This window comes from Rattus norvegicus, chromosome 16 (assembly GCF_021556685.1).
Source record: "Rattus norvegicus strain SHRSP/BbbUtx chromosome 16, alternate assembly SHRSP_T2T, whole genome shotgun sequence".
Taxonomy (NCBI): Eukaryota; Metazoa; Chordata; class Mammalia; order Rodentia; family Muridae; genus Rattus; species Rattus norvegicus.
Window position 1 is genome coordinate 7168862 of NC_141549.1, and position 26864 is coordinate 7195725.

At 46.4% G+C, this 26864-nt stretch overlaps 1 long non-coding RNA gene across 1 annotated transcript; it reads left to right on the forward strand.

The window, feature by feature from the left end:
- The first annotated feature begins 411 nt into the window (after positions 1 to 411).
- Positions 412 to 25208, forward strand: LOC120097394 (uncharacterized). Its single transcript, XR_015640203.1, has 4 exons — positions 412 to 841; positions 5233 to 5419; positions 22465 to 22594; positions 23226 to 25208. It is a non-coding gene; the product is annotated as an uncharacterized LOC120097394 (long non-coding RNA).
- Positions 25209 to 26864: the final 1656 nt, after the last annotated feature.

The following is a 26864-nucleotide window of genomic DNA, read 5'->3' on the forward strand; positions in this document are numbered from 1 at the left end:
TCAATTTGTCAGACTTAGTTAGGACCCACATACGCAAAGGGAGTCCTGCAGAATCAATGCACATTTTGTTGCTCTGGAAAAATATCCAAGGACATCAAAGGAGGAAGGGTTGGTTTGGGCCCATGGTTTCTGAGGTTTCACTTCCTAGCTGGCTGGTTCCTAGCTGGCTATGATGTTGCTGAGCATCGTGGAGGGAGACTGTGGTAGGACGGCTCGCTTCATGACGGCAATGAAGCAGAGAGGAGGGGCAGATGGGGAGGAGCCAGGGTAAGATACAGCCAGGAAGAATACACCAGAATAGCCTACGTTCTCCAGCTAGTCCGGACATCTGAAACTGCCCAGCACCTCCCAACGGTCTAGTTAAATTTTCACTCATCTGTGGAGTCATCCACCGAGGAAGCCAGAGTCGCCAGGATTCAAGTCCTTCCCTGCTGTCTGACAGCCAAGCACCCAACATATGACCCTATCAGTTTCATTTTGCCTTCTAACCATCGCAGCCCTGACTCTTCAGAGCTTACGTTCTGGTGGTCTTGATAAGATAACGCACGGCAAAAACACAATAATGACTGTTGCAAAAAATCTCAGGGGCTGAGATAGGCCTGGTTGCAGAGGGTCTCGGAAAAAAACGTCTCACAGAAGGTGTCTTGTAAGCTGAGAGGCCAATAGAATGGGAAGAAAGCCTGCTTGGAAGTGGAGAGAGTGTGCCGGCGAGGGCACGGTGTGAGCAAAGGCTCTGCAAAGACCAAGTTTGGTGTGTTGAAGGAACTAAGAGAGCCAGGATGGCTGAGGCACGGTGACACCCAGGAGGGAAGGATCTAGAACGGGGCTACAAACCAGGCAGGTAAGTCATGAAACACAGGAAGGCATTAGGTTCCATTCCAGGGGCTGTAGGACTCAGCAGGGACTCTCAGCAGGGAGTTTGACTTGCCTCAAGGCGTAGTGGAAGTTTAGAGAAGGCTCTGAAGGACCACCAGGTGGGGGGTGGTCTTTAGTCTGGCTTCCTAGACATGCTTTGGAAATTCACAACATCAGCAACATTTTCCAAGGGGCACTCTGGGCCAACAGCCTCCAGAGTCAGAGTTTTGGCTTCTCCTGTGTCCAGTGAGCTGTCTGCTGGGTATGTCCTTGGTATCTGTTGTTAAACAGTAAGTCTTGGCAAATTTTAGTGACTTCTGGAAACAGAAATTGCCCAGGAAACTGGGATTTGTCCAGAGCCCAGTGAGATGCCCTGCCCCACACCATCTCTGAGGTCTTGGCCGAAGTCACTGGGTTGGATGCCTGGACTGAAGAGCGAGGGTTGGCTGGGCCTCTCACTCTTTCCTCATGTAGACCCAGTGCTTAGCAGTGAGATTTCTCATGGTGATCTCAAGATAGCTGGTCATCCCCTCCAGCAGGTAGCTGTACCAGGAGAGCAGAGAGGGAATCCCAAGGCTGCCCTGCACTCTCTCCAGACATCACAGTTGACTTTCCTCAGTCTATTGCTCAGGGCCAGCTCTAAATCTTCTCGTGGGGGGACTGTGTACAAAGACAACTATTACCCAGAGGGGAAGGGATGCTGGGGGAAGTCCTAAAGGAACTTGATTAGCCGCTCACCACCATGGCCACGTTAAAGGGTGGGTTTCCATTGTACAGGGAGGAGGACCCATCTGATAACTCTGAGATGGGAGGAAGTACTGACTGCAACTTTGAAGACTGTTCATCTAGTGCATCTAGGCGGCTGACCACAGTGGAAGCCAAGATGCTTTGTGAAAGCTGTTAGAACAAAGTGGAGTCAAACAGAACAAGAATAAGGAAAGGCACAAAGCCAAGAGTTTGTGACAGATAGGAACTCGTATGCATCTGCCCTGCAAACTGCAACAAAAGCCTTCCAGGGCCACAGCCTTGCACAAAGACCACTACAAACAACGAGAATACCTCTGCCAGGGCACACGCCCAGTAAGTTCCCATCTGGCCTTGGCTCACAGCCACCTTGCTATTGATCTTTGAGGCCCAAGATAATTGTTTCAAAAAAAGAATCTTATGTAACGTTTTCCACTTTTACCTTTAAAAGCTTTTGTCTTCCTTCCCTTCATTGGATATACCCATGTGTATTCCCACCACAGTGTTCATTTCTGAGTAAATCCATCATCTTCGGGAAACCTCTCTCTGTTGGAGTTTGAGTCTGAAATGTCTCCCACTGGCTCGCGTTTCCCAGAGTGGGATAATATTTTAGGAGGCTATGGGATCCTTAGAAGGTGGAGTGTGTCTGTCAGAAGACCCTCACAAGGAACTGGACGAGCTCCCTCTGCTTCATGGCCCCTGCCAGATGCAGACAGACCCTCTGCCACACGCTCTTGCTGTCATGGTGTGAGAGCCACTGTGCTTGGTCTCCCCTTGCCTAAATGGGCTGGGATCATCTGACATGATAAGCCAAAATTTCCTTTCCATGCGTTTTTTTTTTTCTTTTTTTTTTCCTGTGAGATATTTTGCCGTAGCAACACTAAAAGTAGTAACTCTCCATTTCAGGCTGTCAGTCTAGGGAGGAATTTGGTAAGTTTGTTGTGTCTTCTCTGCTAAAAAAAAAAAAAAAAAAAAAATCAATAACAAAACAAAACAACAAAAAGCCATCTCCGGTAAGTGATTTCTTTTGTTAACACGTTATGAATGTTTTCTGAGGGAGGAATCTGTATCAGATGCCAAGTTTCATTTCAAGGAGGATTTGAGATACAGCCCAAGGGAACCTGCTGGCATGTAGGATACTTGAGAAATAAAGGAAAATGAAACAAATGACTAAATCCAGAAATTTCTATGATCCTTACTAGCTGATTATGATCCCAGCAAACCTGTAATTACATCCAAGCCTGTTATAGCTGAACTCTGGAACTGCTTGTCTCTGTTTCCGATTTCCTCCCATCCACCTTTCTCTCTGCCCCAGCCTCCTTTTCACACTGTGAGTTTGGAGACTTAAATGCTTTTCATAGAATAGACTCTGACTTAGGAATAACTCTTTAGAATTAAAGAATTGTTTAATTATCTGATGTGTGTTGAATACTGCATGCAATTGAAAATTCTGGGGAAAGATAGAGCTCAAAATCAGCCGAGGATGTAAGCCCAGAATATCCTGTGAGGTGGTAAGGAGTGCCTCAGACGCAGTGAGACCGAAACCCAATTGTTTGAATTCAGAGCGCGCTATTTTTACGGTGAGAACTACTCCCCATAGACTCATTTGAACACTTGATCTCCTGTTTTGGGGAAGCTGTGGAAACTTCAGAAGGCTAAACCTTACTGGAGGAAGTCTATCCCTGGGGACGGGCTTTGAGGGGTTATAGCCCGGCCCCACCTCCAGTTCTCCCTCTTTCTGCTTCCGGTGTGCAGTTACGATGTGATCACTCGGCTTCCATTTCCTGACCACGTGGCTTCTCCGCCATTACGGATATGTAGCCCTTTGGAACCATAAGCCAAAATAAGCTCTTTCTTTTGGTATGCTGTCACAGCAACTAACACGGGGTATTTGTTGGAATTGTGGGGGGCGTGGGTTGAGGAGAAATGCTTTACGGAATTGGTAGCATTAAAGGTGACATTTATAAAGATCTGACATCAAGCGTACAAACTGCGGCTCTCCCATCCTGGTATCTCCTGCACAGAGCCCAGCACAGTGCAGGTGCTTCTTCTCTCTCTCTCTCTTTTTTTTTTTTTTTCAGAGCTGGGGACCGAACCCAGGGCCTTGAGCTTGCTAGGCAAGCGCTCTACCACTGAGCTAAATCCCCAACCCCCCCCCCCACAGTGCAGGTGCTTAAAGCAAGGTATTACGTTGAGTGGGGCTCATGCCTTTAGTCCCAGCACTTGGGAGACAGAAGGCGGGCAGATCTCTACAAGTTCGAGGCCAGCCTGATCTACAGGTCGAGTTCCAGGACAGCCAAGGTTACAGAGAGACACCCAATCTTGAAAAACAAAACAAAAAAACCAACTAACCAAAACAAACAAACAAATAAACAAACAAACAAATCAAGCAAGGTACTAAACTAGCACCCTAGGGTTTAGGACAGAGATGCACAGGCTCAGTGTATCTAGAACTTTGGGATCTTGTTAGAGAGGCAAATTCTTGGGGGTTTTCCCCAGACCCGCTGAGGCAGAAATTATAGAGGTCCAGTCTGTGTTTTAGTAAGTCCCTCAGGAACTTTTGGCAAAGGTTAAAGTTTAAGAACCGTTGTTGTTGGATATTTTAGCCTAGAGAAAACTTGCTAGTGTCTTTGGGACAGCAAGGACTCAAACACTTTTTATCTTTACCTTTTATTCTTCATCCAGAGAGGGGGGGGGCGGGAAACACTGTCTATGAAAATCTATTCAATGATTTAATTTTTTTGAATTGGTTTTATTTTATGTGTATGGGTGTTTTCACCCACATGTGTGTATGTGCACCATGTGTATATCTGGTGTCCGTGGAATCCAGAAGTGGACCCTGGATCTTCTAGAACTGGAGTTACAGATAGCTTCAAGCTGTCATGTGGGTGCTGGGAGTAAAACCTGGTCTTCTGAAAGAGCAGATAGTGCTCTTAACTTCTGAGCCATTTCTCCAGCTCATATTCAATAGGTTTTGAAACAGACTTTGTATAGAATAGTTAAAAAAAAATCAAATGTCAAAAACCTGAGCTGTGGTTTTATTCGAAACCATTCTCTCCAGCCAGAACTACTCGCCCGTCCTCTTTGTCAATCTCCACCGTCACCCCTGGTGATTCCATCAGTAGCCACCTTCCTGTGGTTCAGTAGTTGCTCCGTTCTGTGGAAACGTCAGATGAGCATCCAGGCATGGGTGTGCCTTCATGGCTACCCGCCCAGTAACACACACAACAGACAAATACATGCAGAATATAGAACTTTATCTTTAGATTATGACTTTTATGATTAGAAACTATTTCACGTGTAGAACTTTATCTGATATTTATAAGAAGGTCCTGGGGCAGCCCAGGGTGATGGATACAAGGCAAATCCCTTACCTCAACAGAACACGCCTGGGATAAACCTAGAAGGAAGTCTCTCTGATTCACAGTCATTTGCTGGGTGCCTAAAGAGGTGGGTAGAGTCTCAGGAAGGCAAAACAGAATTGTAATTATAGGAAATCTGTCTGTCTGTCTGTCTGTCTGTCTGTCTGTCTGTCTGTGGGCCAGGCCGGCCTCTGAGATGATGAGTTGCTGAGAATGACCTTGAATTCTCTATCTTCCTGCCTCCCTCTACCCCCGGATGTTCTGATTCTAGGTTTGACTTCTCACACCCAGTAAGCAGTACAGCCACGGAACCCAGAGAATCCTGCATCTGAGGCAAGCAGTCTACTAAAGCATGAGAGCAGGAGGACAGTCCTCGCCCCTCACAGACTGCAGCACTTGGGAGAGTTGCACCTTTCCTGAACAGCACAGCAGAGACGACCCTGGTGGCAGGGGCGTGGGTGAGTTGGCCTCAAGGGCATGAGAGCAGGAAAGCAGGACCTGTCCCTTGCCACCTTCAACTGGGTGAGCTAGCCAGGGTAGTGCTGGAGAGCTCTCCCTGGTGGTGGGGGTGGAGGAGAGCTGGTGGGCTGACCAAATCATCTACCAACCCAGGTAGCTGATCCAGGGTTATGAGTTGACTCACCCCAACATCCACAGAATCTCCATGACACAGGGCAACAACAGGATATCCAAGAGGAGTCCTGGTGAGGATCCAGTATTGACAGTGTAGCAGGAGCCAGAGGCCTGCAAACAGACCAATGACTCATTGCAATGAATGTTTGCAAGTAAGATGTGTGGTTTACATCAGTTTCCACAGCCTCTTTCTTTCCTGAGGAGGAGATTGCAAGGGCAGAGGGCAGGTGCAAGGGCATGGGGGGATGGGTGGGATGGGGTGCATGATGGGAAATTCACGAAAAAAATCAATAAAATGCTAGGTTAAAAATACTAATAGTTGGAATAATACTTTTAGATAGATAGTTTAGAATAAAGATTTTAAGTTAAATATGGTGGACACATGCCTATAATCTCAGCACTCAGAGAGCAAAAGCAGCTTCCCGAGTTTAAGGTCTACCTGGGGCTACACAGTAGAATGCTGTGCAAAATAATTACCTAATATTTAATCGAGTGATTTGATATCATTAGAAATCGGATAAGTTCTTCTTGGATTTCATGTCATTCTTCTGGCTAGATTGATAGTGGAATTTTCTACCCTGTAGAACATCATCGTTATTAAGCACAATGTCCTGGAGCTCCTCAGAGTTAGAGAATTTTCTCCGGGTTCGGGTATCACAATGATTATTGGTGCATATTCAGTTAAAGTAATACAAAGCAGCTGGAGGGATGGTTCCGCAGTTAAGAGCACTGGCAGCTGTGTTAGAGCACCTGAGTGTCATTCCCAGCACCCGTTGGAGGTGCACAACCATCTGTAACTCCAGCTCTAAAGGATACAATGCCCTCTTCTGGGCTCCCAGGGCTTCACACACACACACACACACACACACACACATACACACACACACATACACACACACGCATGCACACACACACACACACGCATGCACACACACACATACACACACACGCATGCACACACACTCATATACACACACGCATGCACACACTCATATACACACATGCATGCACACACACTCATATACACACACATACACACACATACACACACAGGCGCACACACACACACACACACTCACATACACAGAGTACACTGGCAAAGGCTCACACATATGCATGTAAAAGAAAATAAAGAAATAAAGCCAAGAAAACAAAACAAATAACAAAAGAAAATAATGTGGCTGGGAGGTGGTGGCGCATGCCTTTAATTCCCGAATTTCGGAGGCACAGGCAGGTGGATCTCTGTGAGTTCAAGGCAGCCTGGTCTATAAAGGGAGTTCCAAGACAGCCAGGGCTACACAGAGAGAGACACTGTCTCAGAAAACAAGAACCAAAACCAAACCAAGAAACCAGAATATGTTTGATAATTATGAAACATGACTTTCATCGGAAATTGGTTCTTTAATGAGAAGTACTTTTCTCTGTTTTGCTGTCTTGTTATATTTATAGTTACTGGAATCAGAAAAATCCAGCACCAATATCCCCTTCTTTTTTTCTTTTCTTTTTGTAGATAGAAATGCTGAGATTCTCTATTCCTGTCTAAGGGGCAGGATTGGAAACTTTATTGTAGAAATGTCATTTAACTTTTTTGAATTCTCTCTGAGTTAAATAGTAAAAAGAATGTCGTGACTTTTTTTCTTAGGATTAGTCTTAAACAGAGGATACCTCTTTTTGCAAGCTTGAGAGCAGTGAATCAATGCCGTTTGATTTGTGGGAATATTTGTCACTGGTTTACAGTGTCAGCCACTTTCTCAACAATGACACCAATGTTTCAGAGTGTGACTTTATTTAAAACCTGAGTTTTTACATCCTGAGGCAAAGAGCCGGTTGCTAGATTTGGGGTGGGTGAGAGTGCCCCCTCCCTCTTTCTGTCTCTGTCTCTCTGTCTCTCTGCCCCCCACCCCCTAGGTCTTTAGGGAACAGCACAAATGAACATGGAGAATTTAGGAAATCACCCTCCTGAAACCAGCCAGGATTCTGTGTGGAAAGGTTTACTCTTGGTCCTTGCAGTAGGCTCTCTGGACAGGTGACTCTAGAAATGCAGAATTGAAGCTCCAGCCCAGACTCACTGAGGCAGAATGGGCAATGAGTGAAAGTTGAAGAAAGCCCTGGTCCAGATCCCCTCTTCCCTAGCCTTGACCATGTGCACAGGTTCCTCCCAGTGAAGCAACAGTTTGCATTTTCCCTTCCCTCCCCTTCCTCATTTCTCTGAATCTCCAGGGATTTGCCTGGTGTAGTTGCCAGCAGCCAGCGAGGCTGCCTGCAGTGGCATTTTTGTCTTGGTACAGCATTCCAAAAACTGCCTATGACAAGCCGTGGGACCCTGGGAACTGGTGGCTGATGGTATCATGTCCCTGGTATTAGTGCTTAGATTTGGGCAAGAGATCCTTATCCCTCGAATGTCACTAGAACACGGGATTGTGAATTAGTGGAGGTTAAGATTGGACAGAGCCACCTGTGTCACAGAGAGACTTCCTCTGGTCACCTTGTGAGCATTGTGACCTTATCATTAGGAGGGCTAGAAACAGAATATTCCACCCCCACCCCTACCCATACACACCAAAGAAATCCTATTCAAACAGAAGATCAGAGGTCGCTATTCCTAACAAAGAGAATGTGACTGATTATAGTCTAGAAACGCTGTTGCCTTTCTCTGTATTTCTGCTGTGCTGGCACCCGTGCTCTCCCAGCTTGGCCTAGCCTTCTGCCTACCCTCTTGGCCTTGAGTTTGCTTTTCCTGTGTGTGGGATTCCAAATCAGAAACAAGGGTGCCTGGAGCCAAAGCCTCCCTTTTGGATGTAGACACATAGGAGTGTTGGTGAAGTTTGGGTGCCCATGGGCAGTCTGTGGGAGGAGGTGTTTCTCTGACATTCTTACTTTGTCCCTACACCAAGAACAATCATACTGCATTTAACAAGGAGAGATCAGAGTTCAAACCCCGCCTCTGCACCCACTCTCCGGACTTCTATGTGTCTCTCATTGGCCTGCAACTTTGCCAAGTAGGTTAGGTTAGGTTAGCTGGCTGGCAAGCTTATTGGAATCTCCCGTCTCTGCCTCCCGTTTCTCTGTCACTGGGATTACAAACATATGCCAACTTGACCTGCTTCCTGATAGGTGTTCCTGGATTTGAATTTGTGAGACAAATGCTTTACTGACTGAGCTGTCTCTATACTCACCAGACACGTACACACATCTGCTCTTTGTAAGTACTCCTCTGCCAGAGTGGTATCACAGGTTCCGGACACCACTGGGTTTACTCTTCTTCACTTCACACTCCCATCTTCAGAAGGCCCACATTGTCTGGGTTGTGGTGACATCCATGATGATGCAGGAGAAACCTGGGCATCATCATAGTCTGATGGTTAAATCAAGGAGAGAGGCCGGTGAGATGGCTTAGTGGGTAAAGGCTCTCCGCGCCAGACTTGACAACGTGAGTTTGATACTTGGGACCCAGGTGGTTGAAAGAAAAAACAGACTCCCAGAAGTTGACCTCTGAACTCCACCGTGGCATGTGTACACCATGTGCACGTGCACAAAATAAATAAGTCAATAAATGCCATAATTTTTTTTTAAGTCAGGGAGAAAGCTAGTTGAAAATCTGGGCTCTGACCCTTGCTCATATACTCATTTTTTCTTTGTTTCTGGGTCTGTCAGTTCTCCAGACCCGGGATCCTTACACTCAAATTGTCTGTTTTCCTTAGGCAGAGGTTCGGTGCTATGGCTAGGAGCAAAGCCTGTGAGGCTGGGAGATGTGCTCACCGCCGTGGAACTCTTAAATGCACTCCTCTTCCATAGCATTTCTGTTATAAGCTAAGTGTTCCTTACGTTCTTTATTTTTATGTGACATGTTTTAGAGATTTTTATATGGGCTGTGTTTATCCCTCAAACCCTGCAGAAATCAGGCTTTGTAAAGACAGCAGGAGAGAGGGAGGGAAGGGGAGAGGAAAGAGGGGAGGGAGGGAAGGTGGGAGGGAGGGAGAGAGGGAGAGAGAGAGAGAGAGAGAGAGAGAGAGAGAGAGATTTACAGCTAACAGCTTCCTAATGAGAAAACCATGAACATTGTATTTTCAACATCCAACTCCCCCGTCTAAATAATTCATGGGGGAAAAAATCTGTTGAACTAGAAGTGACTGGGCTATTTTAATGAAAGTAGAGGTTGGGGATGTTTCAGAGCTGTAGATCAACATCACTGGTTTTCACTGGTGGCTGTGGTGGGGACTGAGACCCTGAGAGAAGTTAGGCCAGCACACAGCAGATCCAGGGACTTGGGCTCCTTGGTCTTGAGTGTTCAAGGTCACAGAGTGACCATAGACCTGACTCACACTAGAACCCAGTGCTTTGCGCTGACCCTCAGAACTTGCCACAGAGACACCAGAGGACAGTCAGACCCAATGCCCCTCTCGACTGTAGTGGCAGAACATAGAAGTCGCAGGGAGGTTATACCTTCTCCATCTCTTTTCCCAGTCTTTAGGGATGCAACCCTGTGGGTTCCTACTCCAGCATATATTGGCGTTCCACTAGCGTGCTTAAGCAAATCTGGAGTCATAGAACCCACCCATCCCAACTAAATCAGCCTCTGCTGGGGCCCAGGACCTGTCACAACACTCCCTGGGTGGTACCTACTACCCCTGCCTCCGAGTTTGAGAAACTCTGGGCCTTTGTTCCCTTCTCTCCCTTCATGCTGCCGTACTCTCTCTATCCTTCCTTTTTTAAACAGACAAACAATCTGTTTTTGCTCCCATCACTTCAGCCTCCTCTGTTTCCTTCCCGCTAACCCTTGGGTCTGAGCACTGTAGCCACACAGTTTACAGCGGGATGCTTCCTCAAGCCTTTGAAGACGTTAGCTAAACACAGCCTAGAGATTGCTCTCTCCTCTGCTTGCCACGCCTAGCCGCGCAGCTGGGCGGAGTCTCTGACGCCTCCTCCAGTGTCTTCAGGGTCTCTCCCCTGACATCCTCAGTGCCACCTCTCCCTCAGGCCGCTGTTTGCAGTCCCTCTCCTCCTGCCTTCCTCCAGCCTCCCTCACGCAGGAGACTGGACTAGAAGACCCAGGCTGATAGGGGAGCTTCCGGCGGCTGCTTCTGTGATTCATGCTCCCACAGCCTTTCTTCTTCCCTCGCTGGCTAAGTGTGTGGGTGTGCAGCAGGCTCTTCCTAGGGAAAGCTGGCAAAAAATAAAACTTCTCGAGCTCCGATTCGGTAGACAGATTGAGAGGCTGCACAGCAGTTCAGAATTGCTGCATTGGGCTCGGTCCACCCACCTACACCCATCCCCCCGGACCCCCAGAGAGTGGTGGGTCAGAATCTCAGAGTTGTGATTTGTTCCACGCTGCCTAACTTAGGAGAGTAGCGATCACAAAGGGGGCACTTTAAGATTAAACCAATGCACAACAGTCCAGTCGAGAGTAAAATTCAAACGGGAGGTCACCTCTGCTAAGGATGCATTGTGGGCAATGGAGAGAGCTGGAGAGAGCAGACAAGAAATAAAAAGCTATAAAAGGGTGTGGGGAGGGGTAGAAGAGGCAAGATGACAGCTGTGTGTTTAACTTCCCAGGATTTAAAGCTCTGAACTATTTGTCCAGCCCTCTCTGGGCCGCCCTGTTGTAGAGCCCATATTGTTTTAAGTGTGCCCTTTGACCCCCAAGGCATTTGGTCCTGGGAGCTTAGCAAACAGGATCTTCACAGCTGTAACTTCTTCCTGGGTCTGTTTCCGTGGTCCTTGTGTGTGTCCACCCCCCTCCTGCCCCATCGCTCTTAGACACATACATAACATTTTGGGGTTTTTTTTTCCCCCTCATGGCTATGTAATGAAGTAAATCCAAGTTTTCGGTCTTTTGTCAAAGTAATAATGTTACTGGTAAAAATAGCACCAAAAAAAAAAAAAAAAAAAAAAAAAGATTAACAGCAGCTAAAACTGTCTAGGGAAGAATGGTTATCGGTGGAAATTGCATGAAGAACACAAGACGTGGACAGCTGAATCCTATCAGGAAGCCTTGACTGACAAGGAAGGCCAGAGAGTCAAAGTTTTAAGAGCTGATAAAATTGGGGATGAGGGCAAGTCGAAATTTGTGGGAAAAGAATTGGTAGCGATGACAGCGACTTCTCTAAATTAATGAACAAAAATGGTGGAGCTGGCGCTGGTCCATCAACGAATCCCATTCAATCCCACGGGTTCCAGAGACTTCCGTCCTGGTAGTCTACCCTGCTGAGGTGATCACCATGCTACACTGTCAGTTTTCTGCGGGGTATATCGTGGCCCTCAAAGAGCTGCAGCACCAAGAGGTAGGGCTAGGAATCTGTGTTTCTCTTTCTCTTTAAAGTTATTTTATTTATGGGTCTGGAGGATGACACAATGGTTAAGGACCTGTGCAGCTCCTGAGGGACCTTGAGTTTTGTCCCCATCACCTGTATCAGATAGCCTGAAAATACCCCTAATTCCAGCAGTTGCCTCCATTCATATGCGCATACCCATACACAGATATACATAAAAATACATGTTACAAAGTATTGTTATTATTGTTATTATTGTGTATTAGAGGCTGTTAACATTGTGGCCGACTAGGAAATTGAGCAGTGGCCGGTTGTGGTGGCGCACCCCGGTAGGATTTGCTGAAGGAAATTGAGCAGTGGAAACCAGGGTCCTGAGATAACCTTATAGGCTTGCCTCTGTGCTTACCTGAGTAGTCTCTTCTTCCCAAGGGTTCCACAGCATCCCCAAAATAGTTGCTCCAGCTTGGAAGCAGTGCTCACACAGCCTGTAAGGGATATTTCCTACCGAAATCATAACACTAACCCTGATAGCACTTTGATCTGGATTTCTGGCTTCCAGATCTACAAGAAAAACAACCGTCTGTTGTGTAAGTCTGTGCTGTTTGTCATGAAAACACTGGCACTCTCAGTCCTTACAGTAAGGACGCCCACAGGATCACCTGTGGGTAAAACAGTGTGATCTCTAAGGCGTGCTTTAAAATACCCCAGAGGTAAAAGCTAAGAGTAGGAAATAGACAAACAGGACTGGCTTGAGACGGTGGTATAGAAGCTGGTTAGACATTACCAGAGAGCCATAGCTATTCCTTTCTGCTGTCCAGCGTTTGAATAAAATGCCAAGCCAACTCTCTTATTTATTTACTTAAAATCAAGACCTTATGGGGTGAGGCAAGTGTCCTACCACTGAGCCACATTCTCAGCCATATATATGTATATATTTGTGTGTATATATATGTATATATGTATATATGTATATATGTGTATATATATGTGTATATGTATATATGTATATATATGTGTATATGTATATATGTATATATGTGTGTATATATATAATTAGCACTACAATATAAGTTCATGTGTGTCCAACCTGCAACCCATGGGACTTGTACATCTCAGCACAGCTATAAATGCAGCCCAACACATTTATTATAGAACACAGTGCCATGTCACCATGCCAAAAGGTTGGCACTCCTGGAAGTGAGTTTGATGCACATTCAAGTCTATGATTACCACGGAAATTGTCCATAACCTTGTATTCTAACTTGTCTGGTGTGGTCTCATATATTGTTATTATTATTACCACTGATGATAAGTGTGTTTAAATATGTGTTTAGAAGTAAAAATTTATCAAAATATGGCAAGGCAGAAAAAAATCAAAACTGCAGTTAGTGGAACTCTAGACATGGTGTAGCAGACAGGGAAGGAGGAAGTGTGTCTTTGTAGCCACGGGCTTTGAATGCTCACCCAGCTCTGTGAAGTAAAACCTAACATTCTTTTTTTTTTTTTTTTTTTGGTTCTTTTTTTCGGAGCTGGGGACCGAACCCAGGGCCTTGTGCTTCCTAGGTAAGCGCTCTACCACTGAGCTAAATCCCCAGCCCCAAAACCTAACATTCTTAATTCTTTGGTATGAATGAACTCGCAAGATCACACAGTAGAACATGGAGGGACTGGGATTTGAACTTGTAGTATTTTCCTTTTTCCATCATCTCCCACCTTATACTGAACCATAAAGGGCAGAGGAACTCTGAACAGGACAAGGTTACGGAGAAGGAGGTAGGATCAGTTAACGATTGATGCATGAAGATTCACAGGTTCGTATGAGCCTGTTATCCCAGTGAACAGAAGGCTGGGGCAAAAAGGTTGTGAACTCCAGGCTAACCTGGGCTACTTAGTAAGATGGGGACTTAAGGGGGAATAACGAGACACAAGCTTGACAAATGGGCTGGGCTCGAAGGAAGACGCTGGAGGTAGAGAAAAGGTGCTGTGAGTATCCCCTGGACAGAAGATGACGAGATACAAAGTCGGTAGGAACCAGGGATCGGCACAGAACAGAATGCTGGGAGCACAGACCGGGATGTGGGCCTGAAATGAAAGGAGATGCTTTAAGACACCGGCCTGGGCCACACGGGAAAAGATGGCAAAGTGCTGCTTCCCACCCACAGGCAAGGAAGCTGAGAGAGTAGGTTCAGATGGAAGGCTGAAATACACGAACTGTTTTCAACAAGCAGAATGGGAGACCGTGGCGGAATGGCCTAGGGGAGAAGGCTGACGGGACAGAATTTTAGATTTGAAAGATGATCTTGTCTGACTTTCGAGAGCTGTAACCAGTTGGTGTCCTGAAACACAAAGAACACCGTGTCCCTTGGGTCCCACCTACACTGCAGTGGAAATCCATAGCCAGCCATCCTCTGTGAGCCGACCGGGCACCCAGCACTATCCTCATGTTGAGCACAGTGGTCCAGGGATTATTACAAAGACCTTCTCGTGGGCCTTCCTGCTTCTACCTTGGCCTCTCCTCCGTTGTTTCTCTCTAGCCATATGCTTTAAGATGGCTGCGTTCCGTGTACAGTCTGGGAGTAGGAGACCCTCCCCCTGACCGCCCACATTCCAGAACCAGGTGCTTCCCCAGCCTACCCTCAGTGACTCAGCCACCAGATGTGACACATTTCACTGTTGCCAAGAGTCTCCTATTTTCCCTACGTGCATGTACTATGTAGCCTTTATAAAGCCCAAGCCATAATGGCCTGCCCCTTTCCTTTTCCATCCCAGCTCACAGGTAGCCAGTTGGGGTTTGATCTTTGGGGCTCCAAGGCGTAGTTGCTCCCAGGAATGAGAGAATCTGCAAGCACAATGTTTCCTTGGGCTTAATCTAAAACTGTTGGTCAAGTAAAGATGCTGGCAGCCAATAGATGGGCAGAAGAGACATAGGTGAGGCTCGGGGTTCCTGGATTTGGGGGTCTGAAGAGACCACAGGAGAGAAAGGAAAATAGAGGGAGGAGAAGACACCATGGGGTAAGAGTCTAAGAATAATGGCCGTGAGGCTGGCTAATGGAGTTCAGAGCAGCCAGACGACACACAGCAAATCATTCCCCCCTCACTCTCGTAAGTCTCTCCGGTGAGGTCTGTTGAATGCTGTGGCTTCGTGGCATTCCTTGGCCCTCTGATATCACACACACATGTACATACGCACACACGCACACACGCACTAAATAAATGAGAGCGAAAAATTTGAAGTAAATACGCTAAATAAGCAAAAAGAGGATGCACTCCAGGAGACCTGTCACTCCACCTGTTTCATCCAATAAGAATAACAAGAACGTCTTCTTCCCATTGATCTCTTCTTTCCCTCAGTAGCATCCCTTCTCTTCATGTCATCTATAGATAGCTTTAGTCTAGATTCTGCTATGAGAGCAAGCATGTGACGTGTGACATTTGTCTTTTCAGGCCTGGTTCATTTCACTTTGCCGGGATGGCCTTCTTTCCTATTTCTTTAAGGTTGGGGAACCCTGAACCCACGCTTCATATAGGGACACACTTTTTACAATGAGTTCAATTGGGCCTCAGTTCAAACATAGTGAGTGATTTCTCATACATCTAACCGTTTCCTTTCAGAACCCAGAGGAAGAAGCTCCCTGGTGTGGGGTTGGGGGAGGAACTGCCTGTCCTGAGGTGGAAATCCACTCACTTGACTTCAGTGCATGGTAACTTTCTGCACACCATCAAGGCACGGGTGGGAGAGAAAGGAAAACTGTCAATTCAGTAACGCAGAGGAAGCTGCTGACTCTGGAAGGATGGTGTGTGTGGTTTCTTTCCCAATAAGAATGCTGCTACCTGGAGGATGGATCTTGTGCAAACTATGATGCGGGCAGTACCATGCTGGCAAATGTTTAATGGCGGGCTCTGGGGAGTGGGGGGCCCTTGATCTACAGAAGTTTCTCATCTGCAGAGTGTGAATCCTCTCCCATGGCCGGTTTCCCGCTGTCCGTGGCATGACTTTCCTGAGCGTGGTTCTGGGAGTCACGAACCGGTGTGCACCACTACACTGGTCCCCGATACCCGGATTTGGTATCAATAAAAGCCACATGAGACTGGTGATCATTGCTAACCTCAGTAAAATGATCAGGAATCAATAATAATCTTTCTGATGGGGGGAGGTGGTATCCCACATATTCCAGGGTGGCTTGAACTCACTTTGTAGCTAAGGGTGACCTTGAATTCCCGATCTCTGCCTTCACTTCCTCACTTCTGGATTAACAGTAAACAATGCTACATCTGGTGTACGCTGTACTGAACCCAGGGCTCGGTGTGGCCCAGGCGAGTGCTCTACCCACTGAGCTGCATCCCTGGTGCCTTTCTGTTAATTTTTAATATGATTTCTAGGTGTAAGCTAAGATCATTTGGATTTTAATTATGACTCCATTCAACAGCAAATTGGCAGAGCTCCTGGAATTTTAATTATCATGTAGTTCACTTGAGCCAAGACAAGTGGCTCCAGGCTGTCATTAACTCCCGAGGCACTTAAGAGACAAACAGCCCGCGTTTTCTCCGGCTGTAGGTGCGAAGGACGTTGAAACTTCCGTGCGGCTCAACGCACTCAACCTACCCGTTCATCTTTATTCCGGTTTTGTCTCTTTAATCAAGCACCCCTTAGGATCTGGAAACACTGAAAAGAACAGGAAACCCTGAGGCTAGACAAAGGGAACTGAAGACTGCATAGGCCCCCTGTGTCACGCCGGTGTCTGGCAAATGGAAAATAAGTAATTTTTGTTAACTATTATCAACACAATAAATACAACACAATAAAAGTAACACGACCTTTGTTTATATTGGTGTGAAGGGCATTCAGGCGCCATGGAGGGCCCGGGGAGAATAAACTGCCTGAGTCTGTTCTTTTCCACTATGTGCTCTCCTAAGTATCAAACTCAAGCCTTGGCGGCCCTCTGAGCCCACTTGCCAGCTTGCCCCACAGGTTTAACGGGTATCTATTCTCCTATGTGAGTTCTATTACTGGTTTTATGTTATTGTTTGGTTTTTTTTTTTTGTTTTTGTTTTTGTTTTTTGGTTCTCAAAGATGAATATTTTGTGCCAAGAACGCAGAGCCCATGGCTATGCTGCTCTCCAGCTTTATCGAGGCTGGGTCGAAATGTCTGCAGAAGAGCTCTTACGACTGAGACTAATTTTGTTGTTTTGTTTAGACCTCGAAGTTTGTGATTTAGCAAAATGAAAAGGAAGTCCCCCTGGCCTTTTGTCTCCTCGGCAAGCATCCATGTAATGCCCGTGTCCACCCTTACGTTCACTCTCTAAAACGGTGAGGTATGAGTTAGAGTAGGTGCGAGCTGTCTCCTTACGGTTCAGATCTGTGACTCTCGATGAGTGCATCCGGTCAGGTGCCCCACTGCAAGCCCGTGAAACTTACATTGCTCTTAAGGGACATTGGATTGCTAGGTCTGCTTGTGTTATGGGGGGAAAAAACTATGTTCCAGAGTATTCTCAGATAAATTCATGCAAAACACTTATCCGTGATGTGATAGTTAATTTTAGGTATCCATTTGATTGGACTGTGATAAAACTTTATATCCAAATATGTCTGTGAAGGTGTTTACAGACGAGATTAGCATCTGGATTGGTGGAATGCCTAGAGCAGGTGGTCTCCCTCAGGCTGGGTAAGCCTTTCTCCTTCCACCGAGGACTCAAGTACTGTGAAACCTGAATTGGGTGGGGCTTGCACTGCCTTTGGGGACTGAATAGCATCTTGCCCGTGGATAGTGGTACCCTTGGGTATCCAGCCTGTGGACAGCAGATACCTCAGCCTCTGTAATTACAGGAGCCACTTCCTACAATCTCCATCCACAGCATACATAGTCCATGTGTATTTTCTGTTGGTTCTGCCTCTCTAATGGACTCAATATCTACAGCAAACATTGATGCCAGGCACAAACTCATCCAGTGTCTTGGTGTTTCAATCAATAGGAGGTACAATTTGTGGACTAGCAAAGTCAACATTTGTTCACAATGCCTTATTAAAAATTGTTATAGGTACTTAATTTGTTGACTTTCCTTCTTAAGGAAGATAAGCATTCCTCTGCGCGCGCGCGCGCGCGCACACACACACACACACACACACACACACACACACACACACACACACAGAGCTGCCCAGTGTACATTTTCCCACTGCAAGTATGAGAGACTGGCTTGACTGGGCACCGGGGTTTCCGTGCAGTTTGGAAGAACATGCTGTGTTTTCTGGGTCACTGTGTTGTGGCTAAATTGGGCTCAGGGTTTCAATCCAGGGCGAGGAGCTCCCTGCTCATTTCCCTTTCCTTTTCCTCAGATAATGTTTCTTCACAGAGGCAGGCATCCAGTTAACAAGAACAATGGGCACAGGTTCCCTTTCGATGCCTCGCACAGTTAAAGCCGCCACTTCACGCATTCGTTCACTAACGCAGTTCACTAACGCAGTTCACTTTTTTGTACCACTTCAAAATTTTTAATTTTTAATTTTATTTATTTATTAATTAAGTGGAGCCGAGCCTTGGTGGTGTAATCTCTAACTGGCTTCTAACTTGTAATCTTTCCGCCTCAGCCTTCCGAGAGCTAGGGTTACAAGCGTGCACCCCGTGTCTGAAAATGTTATTATTGTTGTTATTCTTTTGATGCATATAATAATTACACTCAACTCTGACTGCATATAATAATTACAAAGGACCTGGGAAAAGAGAGGAACAAAAAAAAAAACACTCCAGTGTTTGTTCTAGAACATTCAGGTAAAACCACCAGAGAGAAGAATCAAACATTTAAAAAACAAAAACAAAAAAACCCTCCTAGATGTTCTAATGTCCAGATTCCAGAGCACTGCCCCGGCTGTGCATGGGAGCTCTTGCTTCATTTTGGACGTCTTTCTCCGGCACAGTGGTCAAATATGGTGAGGGGAGGATCCCCGAGCAGAAGCCTGAAGGTTTGAAGTAGTTGCGGTTCTGTCGCCAAGCAGCCACGTGAATTTGGCCTTTGTAGTTAGAATCAGAAGCAGAGCAGGGGTGAGGTTAAGGGCACAGCAGGTGATCCCAGTGCAGAATTGGAGAAGACACTGCTAAGGCAGCCCTTGCTAACCTTGTTGGGAAATCAGTGTCTCTTGAGGCTGGGAAGATGGGTCAGTGGTTATAGCACTTGTCTCGTCTGAGGACCAGAACCCACACAAATCCAGGCTATGGTGACTCTAGAGGCCCACTCTATAATCCAGCTTCAGAAGGTGGGGCAGGGATTCTGAAAGTAAAATGCATATCAACACCAACCATGTTGGGGCAATCTGGGTTCTACTGATAGACCCTGCTTCCAGTGACTGTGACTAAGAGTGGTGACATCGGCCTCCATGCCTACCACCATGGGCACGCACTACACAGGTGTGCTTACATGCAGGCAAACATGCGCGCACACACACACACACACACACAGAGAGAGAGAGAGAGAGAGAGAGAGAGAGAGAGAGAGAGAGAGAGAGAATGTCTCCTTCTATTCTGTACCCTCAATGTCTTGTTTGTCTTCTTGTGACCCCAAGTCTGTTCTCTGTGAAGCAAGACAGAAATGCCCTCTCCACAGCCTTCCCTGGTGCTGATGCTTTATGTCCCATACCTAAAGCTTAGGCCAACAGAGAGCCAAGCAAAGCAAGACTCCTAACCATCCAGGTGAATCTGGTCAGTGGCAAAGATGAACAGTTCGAATCAGAAAAAGTCCCCCTTCTTTGCAATAAAAAGGTGCTTTTTATGGTTGTTGCTGTTGTTGTTATTGGTTTTTTGTTTCCCTCTGTGATTCAGGAAAGTTGTGAAACAATGCCCAGCCACCCACACCTAACCCCGACACAGCATCCGCCCCGAAGGTTCCAGTAATTTTCTTTGACTTTTACCCCAGACAGGTTGTGATGCCATCTCTACCCTATGACGAAATTTTTCTTGTGTAATCCCAAAATTTTCAAAACGTGTGTTGATAAGGGCAGATAGTAAGGTATGCAGCTAACTAGCCCTCCCCCCTACCCCAGGGCACATTTACCTTACTTCATTTTAAACTTCAAATAACTCTGTAGACCTTGGATCGGCGGTGTGTAGACTTGATGCCTATGGGCTGGTGAGAACTGGTCCTTAAAATTCCAAAAATTGGGTCAGCTGCTTGTAAAATAAAGTATCACTAAAATTAAATTAGAGCCAGTCCTGGTGGCACATTCCTGGGGGTACTTGTGAGGTGGAAAAAGGATCAGGAGTTCAGGGTCATCTTCAGGCACATTTCGAGATGGGGACCAGCCTCCTGGGCTTGGTGACGCCCTGTCTCAAAAATTCAAAAACTTCCTCAAGGCCCAGGGAGCAGCAGAGGAGAGGGGATGAGAAGAATGTAAAAGCTCCAGGAGGATGAGATCTGCTGTGCAAGCTTGTCTTCTGGATGTGACTTGCTAAACCCTTGAACTTGCTGAAGCTATGATCGTATGAACAAGACCCACACAAGAACAAGCTAACAAGGGCATTCGACATTACATCATGCATCGCTAACTGGATTTAGTGAGGAGGGGGGGGGTCATGGGCATGAAAGTGGGAGGGCATTTGGGGAGTAAGAAGAATGGAAAGTTGAGAGTAGATATGGTCACAATACATTGTATCCATGTGTAACATTGGCAAAGAATAAACAAGATATATTGTTGCTTAAAATTTTTTCTTTATAAACTTACAAATTAAAACGTCATAAGCATTAAACTTTTTCATTTCTTAATTATACCAAAATTATCATTTTCTTGAGGCTATTACATCTAGTGCATCTGTATGATAGAAACCCTGAGTAGAACAGGCTACCCACAGCCCTCCCTATCTCTATGTTTAGTGTTAGCCTCTGACATCTGGAAATCAGCCACACTGGGAGTGCTTACACCATGGGCTTCACCAGTATTCACACAACAGAGCCTTTTCACTTGGAGATCCGGTGCCAAATATTTTCCAGTCCACCACTGGTGTGGACTAAAAGAAAAGCTAGAAATTGTGGTGGGTGTGGTTTTCCTTGCCCAGTACAAAGCAATTCCATGGGGAGAGAAGTCTTCACTGATGAGCTCAATACCAAGGCTGTCTTCCAAGTCACCTGCTTCCCAAGCAGAAAAGCATCACATATTCCTACGTAATCTTCGAAGATTGTTGTGAATATGTTACACTTTTAGTATGAAAATGCTAAATCATAATTCTGTGACTTATGGTTTATGATTTCTTTTTCTTTTCTTTTCTTTTCTTTTTTTTTTTCGGAGCTGGGGACCGAACCCAGGTCCTTGCGCTTGCTAGGCAAGCGCTCTACCACTGAGCTAAATCCCCAACCCCGGTTTATGATTTCTTTTTTTTTCCTCTTAATTGTTTTGAAATAGGGTCTCATGTAATGCAGGCTGGCCTTGAGCTTTTCCGTTTCCTGACTCTACCTCTTAGAATTATGGTCACGCACCACCATGTCTGGCAACATGGTTTATTGACAGTCCTTCAAAAAAGTAAGAGTCTGGTGGCTGGTGAGATGGCTCGCCAGGTGAAGGTGTTTGCTGCCTGATGAGGCAAATCCGGTGACCTGAGTTCAGTCCCTGGAGAGAGGGGAGACCTTGACACGGTTGCTCTCTGACATCTCTATGTGTACTGTGGCATACATGACCCTTCCCCAATAATCGTAAACCAAAGTTAAGCTTGAAAGCCTTATACCTACAAGCCATCGTTACCAAAGCTCAAACACTTTCCAGGGAACCATGAATAGACAGCAATATAGGAAGCTGGGAAATGGTGCCTGTAAGGTTTACTTTTGACCTTGTTTCTAGGTCAGGTGAGCGACAACATTCTTACACCGAGTCCTTGGAACCTGTACCATGGTACAACCAAGCAGCTGTCTGTGTGTTTTGGAGACAGTATCTCTCTATGTAGCCCAGGCTGGCCTCAAGTTCATGATCCTCCTGCTTCAACCTCCCAAGTACTGAGGTCACAGGTGTGGACCACAACAACCACCATAGCAATTTTTAAGGTGGCAGATTGTTGTCATTCTGGGTCACCTGAGCATCGGACTTAACTCCTGGCTAAAACTTGGGGTTATTATAATTCATAATTGTGTTAAAATTCTTCATTTATAGGCATTTTCACACTTACAAAACATGTGAACAAAATGTAAAGACTCATTTATCACTGAATCTTGTGACCTATTTGTTAGAGCACCATCTCCCCCAGTCCTCACACTCACTCCGAAGTGGAGAACTGTGCCTCTGGACTACCGTGGATAACATCCAACTCAGAATCTGAACCTCAAACCCAATCTGGAGTGGTCTGAGCCTGGCTGAGGACTATAGATCCTTGGGGAGGCTCTCGGTTATGGCCGGAGGTCTGAGTTCAATCCAGCCCCCAAAGTTCTGTCTATGGAATAAAGAATGAGTTTTCCCAGCTCACCCAGGCACCATTTCTTACGAATTACATTGTTTCACTTCAAAGTTGCACTGAACGTTCAATGTCTGCAGCTTACCAGGGCCACATTATGTGCCCAAGGAGACCTAGCTGAGAGGTTCATACAAAGGGTAAACCCCTAAAGCCCACTTCCACAGACTATTTGTATTATAGGAAGGTTGAACCAGCCCTGAGACGAAGCCGCGGGATCTTTTGATGGCCATCCACCTCAGAGGTGCACTGTTTCAGTGGATTCTGGATGTTCCTGACCAACAGACACTGGGAAACACCAGCCAGAGCTCAGGTACCTGGGTGATTTGTCTTTTAAAATAATATATTACTATTTTATGAGAGCGTCTCCTGCATGTGTGCCTGTGCATATCTGGTGCTGGAGGAGGCTAGAAGAGCCAGGAGAGGATTTGTATCCCCTGTAACTGGAGTTGAGAATGGTTGTGGGCCATCTTGTGGGTGATGGGAATCAAACCTGGGTCCTCTAGACAAGGAGCTCAGCTCTTAAGTGCCGAGCCACCTCTGTAGACCCCAGCTGATTTTTGTTATCAGAGAAGTTTCATGCCCAAAAGAGTAGAGAGACTGGGGCAGGTTTGATGGGTTATTTGGTGAAGGTGTTTCTTTCCAAGCACAATGACTTAAGTTAGGTTCCCAGAATCTACACGGTAGAAAGAAGAAACCAGCTTCTGCAAGTTATTTTCTTCCGGGCTCCACAAGGACACTGTGTGAGCATGAACGCATGCATATGCACACACATGCACCCATGCACACACATGCACACACATGCACCCATGCACAGTGAAAATTCTGCTAACACGATAGCTGCGAGTTCATCTACAGCTTAACAGCTGCCTTCGAGGCACAGCAAAACAATACACTCCGAACACATTTAAACCTTTATCGTTTCTCACGGTTTTGTTGGTCAGGTGGACCGACTGATTGGCGCTAGATGGAAGAGAACCACTTACATGGCTGCTTTTCGTCATCCATCAAATTAGCCTGTATTCATTTGCCCAGTGATTGCCTCAAATCTCCCAAGGGCTGCAAGATCACACGTGGAGTAAACAGTTTGACGGTCAGAGAGTGTACGTATGCGGCTTTCTCAGCATCGTGTGGCTGCTAAGTAGCTGAACAGGATGAGACCATCGTTACCGACGTGAAGATTGTACCCTTTCCTTCATTGGGTTGGCGATCTGACGGAATGGGGAGAACACGCTGGCTTCTGTTGGGAAATGATTCTAATGCTTTGTCTTAATTCAGCTCCCAAAAGCCGTGCTTCCAGACGCAGGGGGTCCCTGCCCCCAGCCGACTTTGATTGGTAATAAAGAACTGCTGTACAGCCAATGGCTGGTTAGGGAGACAGAGGCGGGACTTTTAGATTGCATGGACAAGGGATGGGGGGGGGGGGGGGAAGAAATGAGGAGCAGAGAGAATCGCCACGATGGGGAAGCAGAAAGTTCAGACTGAAAGGATCACTGAAATGTAAGAATCAGGGTAAGCAGCCACAGGGCTCTCTCCCCTGACTGGGTCTGGGACAGCAGACATAAAATATAGAGTTAGCAAATATTAAATCAGGAGCACCGGAGGGGAGTGTGTGCTAGCCACGGGGAGGTTTAGAAGTGCCCAACCATTGAGCTAGTTAGGCATATATTAAAAATTAAGCTGGTATGTGTGTATGTGTCTCTGATTTGAGAATCCAGAGAGCTCTGGCGGGTGGCCAGAGGCTGGATCACCCGTGGGAAGAGAGTTCAAAGCAAATTTAACTATCACATCCTGCTTTGAGATGGGGATCATTCCTTTTTTCTTTCTCCTTAGCTAAGCCAGATAGAGAACTCTGGCTTCCAGAACTTTCTACAATGTAGCCTTTACCAGATTCTCTGTTCCCTCCTTTCCCACTGTTCTCTGGTACTGCTGGGCTCTTTGGATTCTGGAAGGCGGAAGAGATGTATCATTCTCATGTCCTCTGCTCTTTAGGGCCCATTTATCAACTCCAAAGTAGATGGAATCCTCTTACGTTCCTGATGGGCTTGATTGCCAGAAAGGTTGTAAGGCTCTCAAGGCCAGAGCTAAACCAAGGATTTCTCTCTGCTTCCGGGTTCTTGTTAGCGGGAGCTCAGTCACTCAGTGACCCATTTGAACAGACACCAGAGGAAGGTCCAAGATGCTAAGAAGCAGCATCTAATGCCTCTGGGGACAGTGATCTTGAAAGCACCCTCTTCCTGTGGAAAGGAAGAAAGACAGCTGCTGACCATGTGACAGGGTCATCTTATGACAGTGAAGCCAGGAACACCAGTCACCCTCAATGGATGCTAGCAGAATGGGTCAGATGTACAGCTAAGGTTAAATCGATTTCAGCCCACAGCAAGGAAGGCTTTGACAGACTGCTCCCCTGGACCCTACCCCCCCCCCATTGGAAAAAATCGACTAAAACTACACTTACCAAAAACCTTGGTGACAGAATGAAAGAAGGAATTTAATGGTCGATGGTTAAAAACAGCAACTAGGGCTGGAGAGATGGCTCAGTGGTTAAAAGCACTGACTGCTCTTCCACAGGTCCTGAGTCCAAATCCCAGAAACCACATGGTGGCTCACAACCATGTGTAATGCGATCTGATGCCCTCTTCTGTTGTATCTGAAGACAGCTATAATGTACTTATATATAATAAATAAATAATTTTTTTAAAGCAACTAACTAACAGGGAGAGCTCTGTGAGTTCCAGGCTAGCCTGGTCTACAGAGTAAACTCTGGAGGCCGCCAGATACACACAAACAAAAAGCCAAATTAATGGATCTTTTCCAACATTACTCTTATTTTTCTATTCAAAGACAGTGTATTTTCCTACTTCTCTGTTCCTTGATACGGGGGGGGGGGGCGAGGGGAGGAGCAATTAAAGACTATTTCATTTCAGATAGACTCTTTTTTCAAATTTTATGTTTCCTTGTTTGAGGGGAGTTTATTCTTAAAGTTGTTTTCTCCCTCAGATGCCGCAGTAGAAGCTTTGGAGCTCCAGTTTCCCCCCTTCACTCATTCCGTGTGATGAGGTTAATGAGCATCCCATATGGACGGGGAACAATTGGCTTTGCCCAGTGACCTGGGAGCTGTGGTTGTTCTCTTGGCTCTCACTTCCTCCTGGAAATCCTTACACTTCCATAGATAAAGATCTGGCAGGCTCGGCTCTGGGATGGGTGCAGCCTTTGGGTTGTCCGAGGCTGCAGCACCCTGTTGGGCTGCCTCTGGTGGAGTAGTGTGCTCTATAATTGTGCACAGAGAAGCCTTTGGAGGGTAACCTCACGCTTACTGTCTTTTGCGTGCTTTAGACGGCTCTCTGATTTTGTTCAGAGATCTCTCCAGTCGTGTGTAAACCAGAGGTGGAGGGAGGATAGTCCTGCTTTTGGCTGTCATGTAGGTCCTATAGGTCTATGGGGGCGGTGGGCTTGGGGTGTCCAACTGCCTCACTGCAGAGAGGAGTTTAGGAACCCAGATCTTAGATAGAGAATGCATGATATTCTCCAGGTTGGTTCAGGAACAGACACGTGATCATTCTGGCCCAAACAGACGAGCCGACAAACAATCCAAGATGGAAATGTTTTATATGAACTTCAGGTGTGAAGAGTGCTCGTGTGTGTGTGTGTGTGTGTGTGTGTGTGTGTGTGTGTGTGTGTGTGTACCCAGAGTTCATCAATTCAGCTAGCTGACTGGCCAGAGAGCCCCAGGCATCCTCTTGTTTCCACCTCCTCAGTGCCCGGATTACAGGCACACCCTGCTGCCTCTGGCTTCTTTATGTAGGTGCTAGGAGATTAAACTCAGGTCCTCATGCTTTCTAATAGAGCAAAAGCAGACAGATGCCAAGACCCAAAGGTGCTCTAGTCATTTTGCTGCCTGCCTGAGACTGTGTCCAACCCACACAGAGAGAAGGGGAAAGTGCATCCTATGTAGGTAGAGTTAATGGCTCACAGGCCCGCGGCTGGCGGCTCGGTGAACGCCAATCAATATGAGGTTTCCTGTCAGTCAGGGTCCAGAGTATCATTGCCAATCGTCTTAGTTAGGGTTTTACTGTTGTGAATAGACACCATGACCAAGACAACTCTTATAAGGACAACATTTAATTGGGGCTGGCTTACAGGTTCAGAGGTTCAGTTCATTATCATCAAGGCAGGAGCATGGCAGCATCCAGGCAGGCATGGTGCAGGAGGAGCTGAGAGTTCTACATCTTCATCTGAAGGCTGCTAGGAGACTGTTCCCATGTGGCTAGGGGGAGGGTCACAAAGCCCTCCTTCAGTGACACACTTCCTCCCAAAAGGCCAAACCTACTCTGATAAAGCCATCCCTAATAGTGCCACTTCCTGGACTGAACATAATCAAACCATCACATCAGTGTAGACGGCTCTCGCCAAACAAATGCCAATGGCAAATCAAGAGCTCAGCCTTCAGAAATGCTATCAGCAGAAATGCGTGAGCACACACAGGAAAGAAATGCAAGCCCTCCCTCCTGCGTCTAAAACAAAGAATGAATCCCAGACACCTTTGAAAGAACTGAATGAGAGAAGCAAGGGCTTCCGCCAGC